The 18664-nt window shown below is 53.8% G+C and overlaps 1 protein-coding gene across 11 annotated transcripts in view; it reads left to right on the plus strand.

The window, feature by feature from the left end:
- CUL2 (cullin 2) overlaps positions 1–18664 on the plus strand; it is an 86190-nt gene that overhangs the window by 549 nt on the left and 66977 nt on the right. The window contains exons 1-2 of one of the 11 annotated variants that reach the window (XM_017350716.4): positions 1010–1067; positions 5266–5376. The exons of 4 other annotated variants lie outside the window; for them this stretch is intronic. The gene's annotated coding sequence lies outside the window, so the exon portion shown is untranslated. Of the gene's footprint in view, positions 1–20; positions 231–1009; positions 1068–5265; positions 5377–18664 lie in introns of those variants that run through there. 6 more of the 11 variants (XM_070056153.2, XM_089312475.1, XM_051833453.3 and 3 more) reach the window with 6 other exon arrangements.

Consider the following 18664-nt stretch of genomic DNA (forward strand, 5'->3'; position numbering starts at 1 on the left):
CGGGCTCCCGGGCTCGGCTCCCCACCCCCGCCCTCGGGCGCCGGTGGCGGCGGCCGGCCGGGGAGGCGGCCTGGGCGCCCAGTAATGGCAGCGCGGTGAGCGGGGGGCGCGAGCTGACAGCCGCCGCCGCCGCCCGCGTCCTCGCCGGGGCTCCGTCCCGCCGGCGGCCCCGGCGCCGCGCCCTGCGTGTGCAGACGGGAGCTGCCGGCGCCGGGACGCCTCCCCTGCCGGTAACCGGGCGGCGGCGGGGAGTTGGGGGCCGGGTGGGGCTCGCGCGGGGAGGGGGCGGCCTGGCCGGGACCGCGGCGCCCGGGCGCGCTGGCCGTGGCGGGGCCTCGGCGGCGGGCCTCGGCCCCCGGAGCGGCGGCCCGGTGCTCCCCGGGAGCGGGAGGCCGGCGTGCGCGCGGCCCGCGCGGCTCCCGGGGGGCGCCTCAGCCGGGGCCTGCTGCCGGGGTCTGGGGGAGAAGCCCCGCGGGTCCGGCCCGCCGCACCTGCTGCTCGCCCCGCGCGGGGACGCGTGCGAGGGGCACGGGCTCGCGTCCGCGGGCTGTGGGGGCTCTTCCCGCGGGCCCGCCCGGCGCAGCGCCCCGACCCCCGACTGCGCAGCGGGCGCGGGGGAGCAGCCTGGAGTCCGTGGAGTGTTTCTGAGGGCACGGACACGAGTGGCTCCGCCTGGCCTCCCCTGCCCCCTCCAGGGCTCCGCAGCCCTCCCGGAGGGGTGCACGGTGACTGCACCCGGGTTCTGAGGTACCCCCACTTTTCCCTTTTCTTTTCAGGTGCTGTTTCTTGGTAGCAACACGTCTGTACCGTGCCTGCACATAATGTGTGAAAAATACCCTTTCTGGTCCTGTTTGAGTATTTAGGGGTTCCCATGCACCCGGAACACCACTCTGCAGGCTCTGGTCACTTTTCATTGCTTTATTAGTGGGAGTAGACTGAATCTCGCTCGCTCGCTCTCTCTCTCTCTATCTCTATATATATATACATTTTTTTTTCTTACCCTTGCCAGTGGGTCGCTAATCAGACATCCTGGACCTAATTTGAAGTGAATTTTGCCTTCAGTACAGGTAACGAAGGTAACACCGGGTTAGTGCTGCTGGGCGATGGGCTCGTTGGGGGTCGTGCGGCAGGCTGGAGGCCGGAGGTGTGCGGCCTCCCGGCTGGGCAGAGTCGGCCTAAGACAGGGTAAGGGCAGCCCCAGGAGTGGAGGAGGAGTGGCCGCAGCCGCTGGGCAGCGGAGGCCTCGCTAAGGGGACGTCTGACCGGGGCCTGAGAAGGACCCTCTGTGCTCCGGGGAGGAGTGGCCCTGGAAACCGCTCCAGGCCGCCGGCCCCCGTGGGAGCCTCAGCAGCATCGGACGGGGACACCCATTTGGGTGCCGGCTGCTCCACTTGTGATCCAGCTCCCTGCTGGTGGCGCCTGGCTGGGCAGCGGTGGATGGCCCAAGTGCTTAGGCCCCGGCACCCACATGGGAGGCCGGAATGGGGTTCCTGACTCCTGGCTTTGGCCTGGCCCAGCCCTGCCTGTTGTGGCCATTGGGGAGTGAACCAACCAGCGCTGGGAGATTCTCTCTCCCCCTCCCTCCCCCTCCCTCCCCCTCCCCCCCTCTCCCTCCCTCTCCCTCCCTCTCTGTCTCTCACTCTGCATTTGGAACAAATGAATAAAAATGTTTAGGTTATAGCCAGAGGGCAGGTCATGTGAGTCCTTATCTCACTGTCAAGGAGTTTGGCTTTTATTGTTAAAGCACACCAAAGACCTGTTGAAACTTTTTATTTTTACTTTTAAGATTTACTGATTTGGGGCTGGCAAAGCTGCCGCCCGCAGTGCTGGTATCTCTCACGGGTGCTGGTTCAAGTCCCGGCTTCTCCACTTGTGACCCAGCTCTCTGCTGTGGCCTGGGAAAGCAGTAGAAGATGGCCCAAGCCCTTGGGCCCCTGCACCCACGTGGGAGACCTGGAAGAAGCTCCTGGCTCCTGGCTTCAGATCAGCACAGCTCCGGTGTTGTGGCCAATTGGAGAGTGAACCAGCAGATGGAAGATCTCTCTCTCTCTCTCTGTAACTCTTTCAAATAAATAAATAAATCTTAAAAAGTTTTACTGATTTATTTGAAAGCAAGAGTTACTGAGAGAGATCTTCCCTCTGCTGATTCACTCCTCAAATGGCCGCACAAGCCAGGGCTGGGCCAGGCCAAAGCTGGGAGCACAGAACCCCTCCAGGGCTCCCACGTGGGTGGCAGGGGCCCAAGCCCTTGGACCATCATCCACTGCCTCCCAGGACACGAACCGGCAGCGCCCATATGGGATGCCGGCCTTGCAAGGGGCTGTTTAACCCGCTGAGCCACAGCGCTGGCCCCAGAGCTTTTTAAAAAGCTAGGCTGACGGGAGATTGGAGAAGGGCAGAGAAGCAGTGGGAAGGGCGTGGCCGGAGAGTGTTGAGAGATTGGCCGCGAAGACGCACTGGACTTGCGGTTTGCAGGAGGGTGCGGTGCGGTGGGGACAGAGGTGGTTTCCGGGTCTTTGGCTTCAGCGGAAGGATGGGGATGCGGGGATGGGGAAGAGCCGAGGGAAGCCGCTTGGTAGGTGGGGTGGAGTTGGAGCGCCTGTGCCGGCCTGGGCCTAGCTGGGCAGGTGGAGGTGAGACGCGGGCAGCTGGAGTCTACTTCGTCCCGCAGAAGTTCTGCAGGCACCAGCTGCAGAGCAGGCGGCGTGCACCCAGTAGTGAGAGACAGACCTGGAGCTCCTGGAGCTGAGTTCTGATGCAGAGAGCGGGGTGGGGCAGGGCCATCAGCATGTGCCTGTGGGAGTGCTTCTGTTTTGAATAAAAGCTGTGTTCTTGTGGCTGAAAGTGTAAACTGTGCACAAGCGTGTGGAGTTCAACTCTGCCTCCACTTGTCCCCGTCAGTCAGTTTTCCTTGGAGCTGGTCAGTGTTGGCTGTTTCTTGGATATTCTTCCAAAGATATATTTTGTGCACCTGTAAGCAAGTAGTGCGTGTATTACTGGCCCCTGTGTCACGTGCTTTGACACCCGGTGGCCTTGTGGAGTCCTAAATAGTATTTAAAACTCATGAGATGGGGTGAGCACAGCCGAAGGGCTGAGGAAAGGAAAGAACCGAGGGACACTGGCGAGGACACCTTCTGGGAGCTTGTGAGTGCAGATGGCGGTTGTCTGCAGAGCTGGTTCCTTTCGGGAGACTTTTAGGGAAGTTTGCACTGCTTCTGCCGTGTCCCCCTTACCTGCCGAGGCCCCGTGCGTCCTGCAATGTGGTGATGAAGAGCAGTGTTTCTGGGTCTGGACTGTTCAGTTCAGTTTCTGTAAATTGATGACAGGGTCATCCCTTAAATCCTAACCTCATGAGTGTGCAAGACGGGCTAGTGTTACCTGCTGGAAAAAGCAGAAATTGGACTGTCACCCTGGGTCGGACAGCACGTCCCTGAGACTTATGTGTGACTGAAGGCTGCTGTCAGCAGGGTGGCCCTAGAGGATGGCTGCGGCGTGTCTGCTGGGCTGGGGCCTGAACAGCCATGTGTCTGTTCCACTGCAGATGGGAGTCGTTTGTGTGGCCGAGGCCGGCGGTGGACTCGCCCCGGACACTGCTTTGTGTGCGGCTTGCCCTGGGGAAGCCTTGCTGGCACTGTTAGCCGTGTGGTTCCTCTGGTCCTCCGGAGTTCTGAGACAGCGAGTGGTGTCTCCAGGTTATGTCAGCTCTGCAAGGACTTTGGCCTGTGATGGAACCCTGTCTTTTTTTGGAGTCTGTTTTCTCTAAGTTGCTTTAATATTGAAGAAGTAAAAACACTGATGTTGTGTTTCCTGCTGAGTTTATAATCCTTCTGTATTGGTTGACATTTTAACTTTGAGTTAGCTATCTTTAGCCAGGTGCTTCTTTTTATATACATATATATAATATAAGTTTTATTTTTGTCTGTTTATTTGGAAGGGAGAGTTAGAGAGGGAGAGACAGAGCGAACTTCCATCTGCTGATTCAACTCCCCAAATGGCCTCAAAGGCTGGGGCTGGACCTGGCGGAAGCCAGGAGCCTGGAGCTCCATGTGGGTCTCCCACTGGGGCCGTCTTCTGCTGCTCTCCCAGGTGCATTCGCAGGGAGCTGGATCAGAAGTGCAGCAGCCAGGACTCGAACCAGCGCTCACATGGGATGCTGACGCTGCACGTGGTGGCTCAACCTGCTGTGCCACGGCACTAGTCCTGGTCAGGTACTTAGTGTGTAAATTGATCCAGCTGTTTTTTGAGATTGTTCCCGATTCAAGAAATGCTTTGTTCAGTGTGATTTTGTTACTTTTAGCGTTACCTTTCTTTTGTTCTGAGAGTAGAGCAAGCAGCTGGTTTCTGAGTCGGAGAAGTAGTCGGTTAGAAAATGCCTGATGGTACTTCCTGCAGCAGTAGACACAGTTACCCCACACTCACGCAGACTACCATGGAAACTGTGTAGTGTCAAGCTCCGTAGCCTGTTCGTGCACTGCTGTATCAGAGGAGTTTCTCTTACATACTCGTAGCGTTGTATGGTGTTACGGGGTCACTGCTGTTACTCAGTCATTGCATGTGGCCTAATTACGTGTGCCAGGATTTTCACTGCTCAGGCTGACCGTGATTTTTCTTTGTCTTATCAGCAGTAAGCTTCTTTTTTTTTTTTTTTTTTTTTTGACAGGCAGAGTGGACAGTGAGAGAGAGAGACAGAGAGAGAAAGGTCTTCCTTTTGCCGCTGGTTCACCCTCCAATGGCCGCCGCTGCAGCCGGCGCACCGCGCTGATCCTGGCAGGAGCCAGGAGCCAGGTGCTTTTCCTGGTCTCCCATGGGGTGCAGGGCCCAAGCACCTGGGCCATCCTCCACTGCACTCCCTGGCCATAGCAGAGAGCTGGCCTGGAAGAGGGGCAACCGGGACAGAATCCGGCGCCCCAACCGGGACTAGAACCCGGTTTGCCGGCGCCGCAAGGTGGAGAGCAGTAAGCTTCTTGAAGGCAGATCTCCATCAGCTGGTAGAGGCTTGGCCTGTGCAGTAAGCGTTGGTCAGGCGTCTCTGAGTCAGGTTTGACTTCATTGTAACCTTCAGTTTCCAAGGTGGAGAGCTCAGACTTGCCCCTCATTGGGCTGCTCCCTGCGTTAGCAGCTCCGTGCGGGGTGGCGTGACCCAGGAGGCGCACGCTGGTCCTAGACCGCATTTCTCCAGTTCTCCACCGATGACCTCTGTCTGTGTCCAGAATCAGGCCAGGGTCAGACGTGGCATCTGTCCTAACAGTTTGTTTCCTTCTTCAGGACCTCCACACTCGTGAGGAGCGTGCTCCGTTGTTTCGTAGGAGGTCTGCGGTTTCCATTTGTCTGGTTTCCTCATTAAACAGAGGCCGTGTGTTTTTGGCAGAAATGATCGTGAGTCCTACTCAGAGCTACCCCCACAGGGTCCAGGGGCCCAGTGTGTCCCAGAGAGGGGACGTGAACCCTCCCCGGGTCAGGTGGCACCTGCCCCACCTCGCCACGTGCAGAGTTAGTGTGTTCTCCCTGTGACTGGTGGGTACGTGGGGGCGCGTCTCTGGAAGCAGACAGATACCCTGCCTGCGCAGGCATCCACCTGCTGATTCCAGCACGCCTGGGTGGGGCCCGCCTGCGGCCGTGGTCACCGTGATGTTCTGCTCCTGGTGATGCTGTGTTTCTCAGCGCCTGCCACGTTTCTTGGCCAGACTGCATCTGTTCGGGACAGGGGTCCTTCCCCGTGCCTCTGTGCCTGCTTAGTGGCTTGCCCTTGTCAGTGCTGACTGTGCACGCGGCTTGTGATCCAGTGCGACCCTCTTTGTCTTGTCGCGCACATTGTTCCAGACTTGGCAGACTTGGCCTCCAGGTTGGCTCTTGCCCTTGTCTTTGTTCCTTTCTTTCTTTAAAAAAAAAAAAAAAAAAAAAAACAATTATTTATTTCTTTCAAAGGCAGAATTACAGAGAGGCAGAGGCAGAGAGGTAGAGAGAGAGAGAGAGGTCTTCCATCTGTTGGTTCACTCCCTCAATGGCTTCATCAGCTGAAGCTGCGCTGATCTGAAGCCAGGAGTTTCTTTGGGTCTCCCACATGGGTGCAGGGGCCCAAGGACTTGGGCCATCCTCCACTGCTTTCCCAGGCCATAGCAGAGAGCTGGATCAGAAGTGGAGCAGCCGGGATTTGAACTGGCACCCATGTGGGATGCTGGCATTGCAGGCGGCGGCTTTACTCAACGCCACAGTGCCAGCTCCGACTCTGTCCTCTTTTCTTTAGGAGAGCACTTCCTGTTTTCTGACATCCTAAGATGGTCTAGGCTGTACTTGTGTTGTTTCCGCCCTCAACTTGGAAGCAGTCACTTGTTCAGGGAGCTTTGTTTCGTTGGAGAATGATTATTGTTACTATTTATTTATTTTTTGAAAGGCAGAGTTAGAGAGCGAGAGACAGAGACACAGAGAGAGAATCTTCCATCCTCTGGTTCACTCCCAAATGGCTGTAACAGCCGAGGCTGACCAGGCCGAAGCCAGGAACCAGGAGCTTCCAGGTCTCCCATGTGGGTGTCAGGGGCTAGAGCACTTGGACCATCCTCTGCTACTTTCCCTAGGTTCGTTAGTAAGGAGCTGGATCGGAAGTGAGCAGCCAGGACTGGAACAGGCTCTCGTATGGGATTTGGGCATTGCAGATGATGGCTTAACCCAGTACGCCACAGTGCTGGCCCTGAGGCGTATGATTATTTAGAAACCGAGGTATGGGTTCCTCGTGTGCTTGCATTACTGGATGTCATTGCTCCCCGGCCCTTCTCAGTGGATGGAGCTGGCATGTGTATGTATATGGTTCCTGGGCACAGAGATAGCGATGCGGGAATCTGAATCTCGTGTGTGTGTGCACGCGTGCATATGCACATGTGTAGTAAAACCATGAGCTTCCACTGGCACCTCTGATTCCAGGCCAGCAGCACAGGGTGGATGCTGACCCTGCCCCTGGACTTGGGTGTGTCATGACTGTTTTTCTGACAGTGGCAGGTAGAGGATACTTTTGCAGTAGTCTCAGTAATCATGTAAGTTATTAATGAGCCATGGGACAAGATCCCCAAGTAGTCCTGATACTTGGGAATTAAAAATTTTTTTAAAAGCTTTTTTTTTTTTTTTTTTTCCACAGGCAGAGTGGACAGTGAGAGAGACAGAGAGAAAGGTCTTCCTTTGCCATTGGTTCACCCTCCAGTGGCTGCCACGGCCGGTGCGCTGCGCTGATCTGAAGGCAGGAGCCAGGTACTTATCCTGGTCTCCCATGGGGTGCAGGGCCCAAGCACCTGAGCCATCCTCCACTGCACTCCCTGGCCACAGCAGAGAGCCAGCCTTGAAGTGGGGCAACCGGGACAGAATCCGGCGCCCCGACCGGGACTAGAACCCAGTGTGCCGGCGCCACAGGCGGAGGATTAGCCTAGTGAGCCGCAGCGTGGGCTGGGAATTAAAATTTTTTTATTTATTTATTTTTTATTTATTTGAGATGTAGAGTTACAGAGAGAGGGCGAGACAGAGACAAAGGTCTTACATCTGCTAGTTCACTCTCCAAATGGCTGAAATGGCTGGAGCTGCACCGATCTGAAGCCAAGGGAGCCAGAAGTTTCCTCCCGGTCTCCCATGGGGGTGCAGGGGCCCAAGCACTTGGGCCATCCTCCACTGTTTTCCCAGGCTGTAGCAGAGAGCTGGATCAGGAGAGGAGCAGCCAGGACTGGAACCGGCACCCATATGGGATGCTGGCGCCACAGGCAGAGGCTTAACCTACTGTGCCACAGTGCCAGTCCCGGGAATTAAAATTTTTTGAAAAGATTATTTATTTATTTGAAAGTCAGAGTTATAGAGGAGTGACAGAGGCAGAGAGAGAGAAAATCTTCCATCTGCTGGTTCACTCCCCAAAGGGCCACAAGGCCAGGGCTGGTCCAGGCTGAAGCCAGGAGCCTGGAACTCTGTCCAGGTCTCCTACATGGGTGGCAAGGATCCAGGCTCTTGAGGTATCACCTGCTGCCTTCCCAGGCACGCTAGCAGGGAGCTGCGTCAGAAGTGGAGCAGCCGGATCTCTAACCAGGCCCACTTGGGATGCCTGTGTCGCAGGTGGAGGCCCCACCCACTGTGCCAACTCACCTGGCCCCTTAGTTCCTTTTCTTAAAACAGTACTTTCTGGATGTGTGATCTAGACCTTAAGTACTTAGAATGAGGACAGTATATATATATATTTATTGTGGTAAAATGTGCATAGCAAAATTTGCCTGTGCACCCATCTTTAGTTGTGTAGCTTAGTGGTGTCACTGCTCTCTCTGTCTTTTTTTTTTTTTTTGACAGGCAGAGTTAGACAGTGAGAGAGAGACAGAGAAAGGTCTTCCTTCCGTTGGTTCACCCCCCCAAATGGCTGCTACGGCCGGCACACGCCATGCCAATCTGAAGCCAGGAGCCAGGTGCTTCTCCTGGTCTCCCATGCGGTGCAGGGCCCAAGCACTTGGGCCATCCTCCACTGCCTTCCTGGGCCACAGCAGAGAGCTGGACTGGAAGAGGAGCAGCCAGGACAGAACCGACGCCCCAACCGGGACTAGAACCCGGGGTGCCAACACCGCAGGCAGAGGATTAGCCTAGTGAGCCGCGGTGCCGGCCATCACTGCTCACTTGACCACACACACACACACATGCCCCCATTTCCCTGCTCTCACCCTCTGTGTTGGTGAATTTCCTGTTCTAGGTACCTCCTGTCAGTAGGGTCATACGGGATTTGTCCGATTGTGTCTGGTTTATTTGGCTTAGTGTGGTGTCTTCACGGCCCACCCATGTTGGAGCATGTATCAGAGCTTCCTGGATGCTGTGTGTCTGTATGTTGTCTGCATGTATGTTGCATGCATGTCTGTGTGTGTGGTATTCCGTGGCACATTGATCTAGTGATGCACACTGGGGTGGTTTTCTCCTTGAAGCTGTCGTGAGCAGTGCTGGAAGGAACATGGCCACACGGCGTCTGTTCCCTGCCCCCAGGTGAACATGGGTGAGCATGTGGGGAGCAGTGCTGGGCTGTGGCCACCGTGGGCCGAGGCCTCGGAGGACCCTTACTCTGTTTTCTGAAGCTGCTGTGCCATTTTTCTTTTCCGCCGGCAGTGCGTCAGGCTTCTGCTTTCTGTTTGTTGAAAGTCAAGGTCGTGCTGCTGGGGTGACGTGGTCTCCCATGTTGAAAGGCAAGGTCGTGCTGCTGGGGTGACGTGGTCTCCCATGTTGAAAGGCAAGGTCATGCTGCTGGGGTGACGTGGTCTCACGGTGTGGTTTTGGTTTGCGTTTCACTAATGACTTGTGATGCTGAGCCTCTTTTCCTGGGCTTCTTGGCTGCTTCTGTATTTTGTTGGGAGAAGGGTGTGTTTAACCTCTGCGCAATTTCAAATTAGGTTGGATTTTTCTTTTGTTGCTGAGTTAAAGGGGTTTGAACTCTGGATATAGTTTTTAAAATATTTGTTTTATTTATTTGAAAGGCAGAGTTATAGAGAAAGAGCGAGAGGGGTCTTCCATTCGTTGTCACTCTACAAATGGCCACAATGACTAGGGCTGGGCAGGCTGAACCCAGGAGCCAGCAGCTTCATCTGGGTCTCCCACATGGGTGCAGGGGCTCAACAACTTGGGCCATTTTCCACTGCTTTCCCAGGCACAGTAGCAGGGAGCTGGATTGCAAGTGGAGTAGCCGGGACACAAACTGGTGCCCATACAGATGCTGGCACTGCAGGCCGTGGCTTAACCCAGTACGACGCAGTGCCACCCCTGAACTCTGGGTGTTAATCCCTTATCAGATATAGGAGGAGTCTGAAAGAGGGAAAATGGAATTAAAGGGACAGATGTTTGATGCAGTTGTTATGTGACTTCTTGGGATATCTGCATCTCATATCAGAGTGCCTGGTTCAAGTCCCCACTTTGCCACTTCTGAGTTAACTTCTTCTTCTTCTTCTTCTTTTTTTTTTTTTTTTTTCTGACAGGCAAAATTAGGCAGTAATAGAGAAAGACAGAAAGAAAGGTCTTCCTTTCCGTTGGTTCACCCCCAAAATGGCCACTACGGCCGGCGTGCTGCCCGATCCGAAGCTAGGAGCCAGGTGCTTCCTCCTGGTCACCTATGCAGGTGCAGGGCCCAAGCACCTGGGCCATCCTCCACTGCCTTCCTGGGCCACAGCAGAGAGCTGGACTGGAAGAGGAGCAACCTGGACTAGAACCCTGGGTGCCGGCACCTCAGGCAGAGGATTAGCTAAGTGAGCCGCAGCACTGGCCATGAGTCAACTTCTTAATGGGGGGCAAACCTGGGAAGCAGCTCATGTTCTGGGGTCCCTGCCACCCCTGTGGGAGACCTGGGTGGAGTTAATGGGCTCTTTGCTGTTGGAGGCATTTGGGGAGTGGGTTAGTGGACGGAGGATCTCAGTCTCTCTTTGCCTTTCAAGTAAAATGAAAATAGAATTTTTTTAAAAGAAAACAGATTTGAAAAAGTAAGTTTTTTTTAAAGGTTTATTTATTTATTTATTTGAAAGTCAGAGTTACACAGAGAAGGAGGCAGAGAGAGAGAGAGAGAGGGAGGAAGAGGAGTCTTTCATCTGCTGGTTCACTCCCCAAATGGCCACAACAGTAGGAGCTGAGCTGATCGGAAGCCAGGAGATTCTTCCAGGTCTCCCATGCAGGTGCAGGGGCCCAAGCACTTGGGTCATCTGCTTTCCCAGGCGACAGCAGAGAGCTGGATTGGAAGTGGAGCAGCTGGAACTCAAACCAGCACCCATAAGGGATACTGCCACTGGCTGGCTTTACCTGCTATCCTGCTATGCCACAGCACCGGCTCAGGTGTTTTTTTTTTTTTTTTTTTAAGATTTATTTTATTTATTTGAAAGCCAGAGTTACACAGAGAGAGGGGAAGAGAGAGAAAGAGATCGATCTTCCACCTGCTTATTGACTCCTTAAATGCCCACAGCAGCCAGGGCTGGGCCAGGCCACAGCCAGGAGCCTGGAACTCCATACACATAATTTTTTTTTTTTTTTACAGCTTACAATGATGTTTTCTTTCTTTTTTTTTTTAAATCCCTCCCTCCCTCCCTCCCTTCCTTTCTCTCTCTCTCTCTCTCTCTCTCTCTCTCTCTCTCTCTCTCTCTCCATTTGAAAGTCAGAGTTAACGCAGAGAGAGAGAGAGAGGTCTTCCATCTGCTGGTTCACTTCCCAGTCGGCCAAAACGGGCAGAGCTTAGCCAATCCGGAGCCAGGAGCCAAGAGCCTCCTCTGGGTCTCCCACTTGCAGGGGCCCAAGGACTTGGGCCATCTTCTACTCCTTTCCCAGGCTATAGCAGAGAGCCAGATCAGAAGTGGAGTAGCCGAGACTAGAACTGGCACCCATATGGGATGCCTGCACTGCAGATGGCGGCCCCACCTGCTACGCCACAGGCGCCGGCCCCACACGTAATTTTTTGTATTGTGCATTTTCCATGGACTTTTTGTAGTACCCTCCTATGGGTTGCAACTGTTTCCTTTTGGGATTGGCTTTACTCTGCTGTAGTATCCTTTGGTGAAGTCTAACTCACCTGTTGTTTCTCTCGTTTGTGCTTTCATGTCATATCCGAGAATTATTGCTAAAGTCAAAGTTAAGAACTTTTTCCATTTTCTTAGAGCTTTATATTTTTCTAGAAAATATTTTATTTGAAAGGCAAAGAGAGAGAGAGAAAATCTTCCATCTGCTGGTTTGCTCCCCAAAATGGCCACAACAGCCGGGCTGGGCGAGGCCAAAGCCAGGAACTCATCTGTGTCTCCCTTGTGCATGGCAGGGGTCCAAGGACTTGGGTCATCTTCGGCTGCTTTCCCAGGTGCCTTAGCAGGGATGTGGATCTCAAGTAGAGCGGCCGACACTCCAGCCCATGCTCATATGTGGCTCAATCCACCTGTCGCATGTAGCTCCAAGTTTTACACTTTTATGCTTAGGCCTTTTTTTAAAAAAATATTTACTTGTGTGAAAGGCAGAGTGATAGGGAGGGAGAATCCTAGAGAGGTCTGTCTGAGGATTCACTTCCAAACGCCTGCAGTACCTGCGGAGGCAGGAATGCCGTGAGGTCTCCCGTGTGGGCGGCAGGAGCCGTCTTCCTCTGCCTTGGAGGTGCATCACAGGAAGGCTGCGGCTCTGAAAGGGGCGTGGGCCCTCCGAGCTGCAGCTTAGCCCGCCGAGCCACAGCGCGGCACCGCAGAGCGATCCACTTTGCGTTAACGTGCGTGCAGCGTAAGGTCAGATAGTGTAGTACACTTCGCGTGGATTCCAGGAGGTCGCTTTACATTGCCGTTTGCACATAGATATTCCCAACTTCGGCCAGCTTGTAGAGAGCCACAAGTCAGACGTAGGGGCTGCTTGAGGAGGACGGAGGACATCGTGCAGTCTCCCAAGAAGTCGGTTGCCTTGCTTCCTGCCTCAGACAGAAATGTCGCGTGAGCTGCCTGTCAGTAGGTCTTGTTTTAGTACGACATGAGAAGCGGGGCCTCAAATTTCAGCAGCAGTCCAGGCTGGTCTTCAGCAGCGTCGGACGTGTGGATGGGAAAGTAAAGTTAGCGCGGAGGTCAGGTGGTACTGTCTCAGCCTGGCATCGTCGAGCAGGCCTGCCCTGTCTAGGGTGCTGTCTTTTTCCACTGTTCCTGTGTTGTCCAGATGGACAGACACCGCAGCAGCTTGCCCAGGATTGCCATGTCACTGACAGCCCATTTGGAGTACTAGTCTCTTTTCTTAAAAATTAGTTTATCAAGTGCCAGCGCTGTGGCGAAGCAGATAAAGCTGACGTGTTCAGTGCCAGCATCCCACGTGGGTGCCAGTTTGTGTCCTGGCTGCTCCACTTCTGATCCAGCTCTCTGCTATGGCCTGGGAAAGCAGTGGAAGATGGCCCAAGTCCTTGGGCCCCTGCACCCGCGTGGGAAGACCTGTGGGAAGCCAGGAAGCTCCTGGCTTCGGATCGGCACAGCTCCGGCTGTTGCGGTCATCTGGGGAGTGAACCAGCGGATGGAAGACCTCTCTCTCTCTCTCTCTCTGTAACTCTGACTTTTAAATAAATAAATAAATAAATCTTTTAAAAATGAGTTTATTTTGAAAGGCAATGAGAGAGACCAGTGGAGAGAGTTCTTCCATTCACCCCCCACGTGTCTGCAACAGCTGGGGCCGGGCCAGGTGAAGCCAGGAAAGCAAACTCCATACGCAGGTGTTTGAGTCCTCCTCTGTTGACTCCTGGGTGCACACAGCAGGAAGCTGGCTGGGAAGCGGAGGGCCTGGGACTTCAGCCAGGCGCTGGATGTGGCATGCGGGGGTTTCAGGCAGAGTCCTAACCGCTCAACCCAGTGCCGCTCCTCGACTCACAATCTTCATGGGTGAGAGGAGTGATTTTTTTCCTTATGTTTTGGGCGTGACTTTGATTTCCCAGAGGCTGCCCTGTGCACCTGCTTCCTCTGGACCAGCTTGGTTCTGGGTGCTAATGCACACGCAGTAGAGGGCGGTAGTCTGAGCTTTGTGCGGTCCACGCTCCTGGTGGGCTGCAGAAGTCAGTCTGTTTATCTTTAAGATGGGGCGAGTAAGAGTGGCCGTCTTTGGGTTATTAGAAGTGAATGAGATGATGTGTTTCTGAAATACACCTGGTAGCGGGTGCTGCTGCCCTGCAATTGGTCACCGCAGCGTGCATCCCGGGAATGTCAGGTTGTTTTTATAGCTTGCTGTGTGGATTGCTTTTATCCTTTACCTTACGGGACACTTCGGTGGAGGAAGGGGTTGTTGGTGGCTCTGTCTCTTCAGAAAGCTGTCTCTGGGACCGCACAGGAGTCAGCAAAGTTGCTGGCAGGATGATCGACGTGTCTCTGTGTGTGTCTCCCTAGAGCAGGGTGGGGACTTGGGCAGGAGTTCCTGTTTTATATGGACACCTAGATCACTCCATCTGGAACAAAGAGCCAGTTGATGAGGGCTGGACGCTGGGTCCCAGTCGGTGGAGGGGGACACAAGGAACGGGGCAGCGTGTGACTGCTCTCCCAGGTCCCAGAGACGCCCCAGCCCACACTACGGTGGCAGGGAAACCTTGGCAGATGAGGCCAAGGAGGTTACTCCTAAGCTTAGCATTTTAGCCTGTGCTTGTGAGAAAGGTTTAAATCCAAGGTTTTAAAGTAAACCTGTGGCATTCATTACCTTTAGTAAAAGAGTGAGGTAGTGCTGAGAGGTTGCCTGTGGTGACTCTGTTAATGTCTGCACAGAAGGTTAGCCTGGAGGAAGTGTGCTATTGAGGTTTCGGTCTTTGGTGAGCAGGGGACGGCTGCAGCTCTGTCTCGCATGCTTGCCAGGTGGGCAAGCAGTCTAACTCACCTGAAAGCCAGGACACATGCCTATGAATAGATGGTTTTGTTTTTTTAGGACCAGTTGGTTCCTTAAACTTCTTGCCTAGATTATTTCTCTAAAAAGCGAGCAAGTGGGGTAGACCCATCACCCGCAGCACCAGCATCCCATGTCAGAGCCGGCTGGATTCCCAGCTGCTCTGCTGTGTTCCGGCTCCCTGCCATTGCTCCTGGCGGCCTGAGTGCTTGGGTCCCTGCCACCCACCTGGAAGACCAGGGTGGCACTCCTGGCTCCTGGCTTCTACCTGGCCTAGGCCATGCTGTTGCAGCCATTTGGGGCGTGAACCAGCAGATGGAAACTCTCTGTCTCTGTCTCTGTCTCTCCCTCCCTCCCTCTCTGTCCGTCTTCCTTTCAAACAAATAAATAAATAAATATTTTTAAAAGCAGAAAAAGTGAGAAAGCAAGTAGAAACTTGTGAAAGTGTTCTGTCTTTACAGACCCGATGGGGAGTACAAAGTTCACTGAGGAGAGAAGGATCTTTTATTCTGGCAAACTGAATTTTTTGGAAGCAAAATATTTTTTTTTATTTCTTTTTTTTTTATTTTTTTAAAAAAATATTTTATTTGAAATGCCAAGTTACAGAGAGAGAGAGAGTCTTATATCTGCTGGTTCACTCCTCAGATGGCCGCAATGGCCAGAGCTGCGCTGATCCAAAACCAGGAGCCAGGAGCTTCTTCTAGGTCTCCCACATGGGCAGGGGCCCAAGGACCTGGGCCATCTTCTACTGCTTTCCCAGGCCATAGCAGAGAGCTGGATTGGAAGAAGAGCAGCTGGGACTCGAACCGGCGCCCATATAGGATGCCAGCACTTCAGGCAATGGCTTTACCTGCTATGCCACAGCTCCAACCCCAAAGGTTTTTTTTGTTTTTGTTTTTGTTTTATTTTTATTTTTTAAAAAATATTTATTTATTTATTTGAAAGGCAGAGTTACAGAGTGGTAGAGGCGGGGTTGCAGTGGGGGGGTCGTCCATCCGCTGGTTCTCTCCCTCAGATGGCCGCAACAGCCAGAACTGCACCAGTCTGAAGCCAGGAGCCAGGAACTTCTTCCAGGTCTCCCACGTGGGTGCAGGGGCCCAAAGACTTGGGCCATCTTCTACTACTTTCCCAGGCCGTAGCAGAGAGCTGGATCAGAATGGAACAGCCAGGACTAGAACTGGTGCCCATATGGGATGCCAGCACTGCAGGCAGTAGCCTTACCTGCTGTGCCACAGTGCTGCCCTCCCAAAGTTTTTTATTTCTTCCCCTAAAATATTACTCACTGTGGGATAAATACATTCCCTATTCCCACTGTCACTCCTGCCTTTGAGACTTAAAGGTTTTCCACCTTCATAGTTTGAGGGTTCTTCAAAAATTCATGGAAAATGTGTATTATGAAAGAGCTATTTATGGATTTCAAAATTTTTTGTATCAAAGTGAACTTAATATTTTAGTTGCATTTTTTACGAACTCTTGAAATCCCTATATGCAGTAAGCATACAGTAGTTGCGTGAGTCTGCTCTCCCTTTGCATCATGCCGTTGCAGACCAAGCGTGGGGTTCCGGGCCACCAGCACTGTGCTCAGTTTGTGGCTGGTGTCGTGGTGCAGTGGGCTGAGCCACCTGCAGCACTGGCGTTCTGTGTCAGAACACAGGTCTGAGTCCCGACTGCTCTGCTTCTGATGCGGCTCCCTGCTGTGCGGAAGTGGGCCAAAGTGTCTGGGCGCCTGCCACCCACGTGGGAGACCCAGGGCAGAGCTGAGTGCTTGCAGTGGAGACTGGATGGCACTCAGAGCCTACAGTAGGGGTCATCTCTTGCTTTACACACAGTGTTTTGGCCCCTGATGTTATCTTTTGGATCGTCCCTATCCTTTTTTCTTTGTAAAGACTTATTTATGTATTTGAAAGGCAGGGTTAGAGAGAGGGGAGACAGAGAGAGAGAGAGAGAGAGAGAGAGAGAGAGAGAGAGATCTTCCATGTGCTGGTTCACTCCCCAGGTGACCGTGATAGGGCAGCTGGGCCAGGACAAAGCCAGGAGCCTGGAACTCCATCCTTGTCTCCCACGTGGGTGCAGGGGCCCAGACACTTGGCCATCTTCTGCTGCTTCCCAAGGCACATTAGCAGAGAGCTGGATCGGAAGTGGTGCATCTGGGACTTAAACCAGCACTCACACGGGATGCTGGCATCTCAGGCAGTGGTGCTTTGTGTGCCTGTGGCCGTCTGGGCAGGTTGCCTTAAAGGCCACAGCTGCTGGGGCCGGCCCCGGCCTAGCGGTTAGGGTGCCTGCGTAGCCCATTGAGTGCCTGGGTTCAGTGTCCAGCTCTGGCCCTGATTCTCACCTCCTGCCATTGTAGACTCTGGGAGGTAGCAGGGCCGGCTCAAGCAGTTGAGTCCCTGCCTCCTGTGTGGGGGACCTGGATTCAGTTCCCAGCGTTGTCCTCTCCCCTCTCCCCTCTCCCCTCTCCCCTCTCCCCTCTCCCCTCTCCCCTCTCCCCTCTCCCCTTTTTGAATGAATAAACTGATTAATTAAGAGATCCCAGCTGCTGTCCTGAGTGGTTGTTGAGAATCCTGCGCTGGAGCCCCTGCTGGGACCCAGGTTCCCTTGGTTCGCTCTGTCCCCTTGCTCTGCCCGGGGACCCATCCTGGAGAGTTCTGTGGGAGAGGAAGTACTGAAAACCACTGCTGAGGGCAGGTTCTGGGGCAGTGGTCGCGTGCCCTCAGGGTCTGCTCTCTGTCACCTGCCGTCTTCGCTTTGACGGGTGGGACATGTGAGGGTGCTCGAGTTCACAGTCTGCAGAGGTCGGGTCTTCTGCTGGACACTGTCGCATCTTTTGTGTGTGCCCACTCTTCCACAGCGCCCACATGGCTGCTGTGTTGCTGGCTTTTAAAAGCGAATGTGCAGGTAGTCAGTAGGCCTTTTAATAGTGTTCTCCGCTTCTGGGATTTTTTTCCTTTGAAAATTATCCCCTCTCATTCTCATTTTTCATTTGATTTATTTTAAAATTTTGAATTAATTTTCATTTCAGTTGAAAGAGTGAGAGAGAGAGTGCCCCCGCCCGCTGTCTCAGCCTCTAAATGCCTCCGGCGGCTGGGGCTGGGCCAGGCTGAAGCCAGAAGCTGGGATCTCAGTCTGGGTCTCCAGCGGTGTGACAGGGACCCAGCGACTGCTGCCCCCAAGGGTGTGCACTCACAAGGAGCTGGATGCAGAGCAGGGGAACTCTGATATGGGATGTGGGCATCCTCAGTAGCAATTTTATTTTATTTTTATTACGATTTTTTTTTTTTGACAGGCAGAGTGGACAGTGAGAGAGAGAGAGACAGAGAGAAAGGTCTTCCTTTGCCGTTGGTTCACCCTCCAATGGCTGCTGCGGCTGGCGCACCATGCCGATCTGAAGCCAGGTGCTTCTCCTGGTCTCCCATGGGGTGCAGGGCCCAAGCACTTGGACCATCCTCTACTGCACTCCCGGGCCACAGCAGAGAGCTGGCCTGGAAGAGGAGCAACCAGGACAGAATCTGGTGCCCTGACTGGGACTAGAACCTGGGGTACCGGCGCCACAGGCGGAGGATTAGCCTAGTGAGCCGCGGCACCAGCGAAGATTTATTTGTTTGAGAAGCAGAGTTACAGACAGAGAGAGGGATAGACAGAGAGAGAGGTCTCCCATCTGCTGGTTCACTCCTCAAAGGCTGCAGTGGCTGGAGCTGGGCTGATCCAAAGCCAGGAGCCAGGAGCTTCTTCTGGGTCTCCCATGTGGGTCAGGGGCCCAAGCACTTGGCCATCTTCTGCTGCGTTCCCAGGCCGTAGCAGATCGGAAATAGAGCAGCCGGATCTGGAACTGGGACCTATATGGGACACCAGCACTGTGGGTGGAGGTTTAACCTACACCACAGCCCCAGCCCCCATTTTTTCCTTCTTTAAGCTTTCTGGTTTCTTTGATGTGTGTTCTCCCCTGCGTTAATGACTCTACAATAATGGTGATGGCAGGATTTTTAATTTGTTCCCTCCTTCTCTCCTAGTCTGCCTGTGTCTCTCTCCCCTACATTGTGTGCTCAGGTGTGTATTGAAATCTGATCACCCAGGTGCCTATGCTGCAGTGTGGGTTCTGCTGACATGCAGGATTAGTGGGTGAGCAGGTCCTGTCTATACAACATGGCTAGCATAGGAGGCTGCAGTAAATGGTAGCTGAAGCTGCTATTGCAACTTCGTTTTCCAGTCGTCAGTAAATAAGCGTACCAATTATAACTCAGATTGTGTCATCAAAACCTTTAAAAGAAAGCCTGATTGAAGTCAGTGTGAAAAGTACTTAAAAACCCGTTTAGTTGGCCGGCGCCGCGGCTCA

Source organism: Oryctolagus cuniculus, chromosome 13 (genome assembly GCF_051225735.1).
Source record: "Oryctolagus cuniculus isolate XC-2025 breed Fujian yellow rabbit chromosome 13, ASM5122573v1, whole genome shotgun sequence".
Lineage (NCBI taxonomy): Eukaryota > Metazoa > Chordata > Mammalia > Lagomorpha > Leporidae > Oryctolagus > Oryctolagus cuniculus.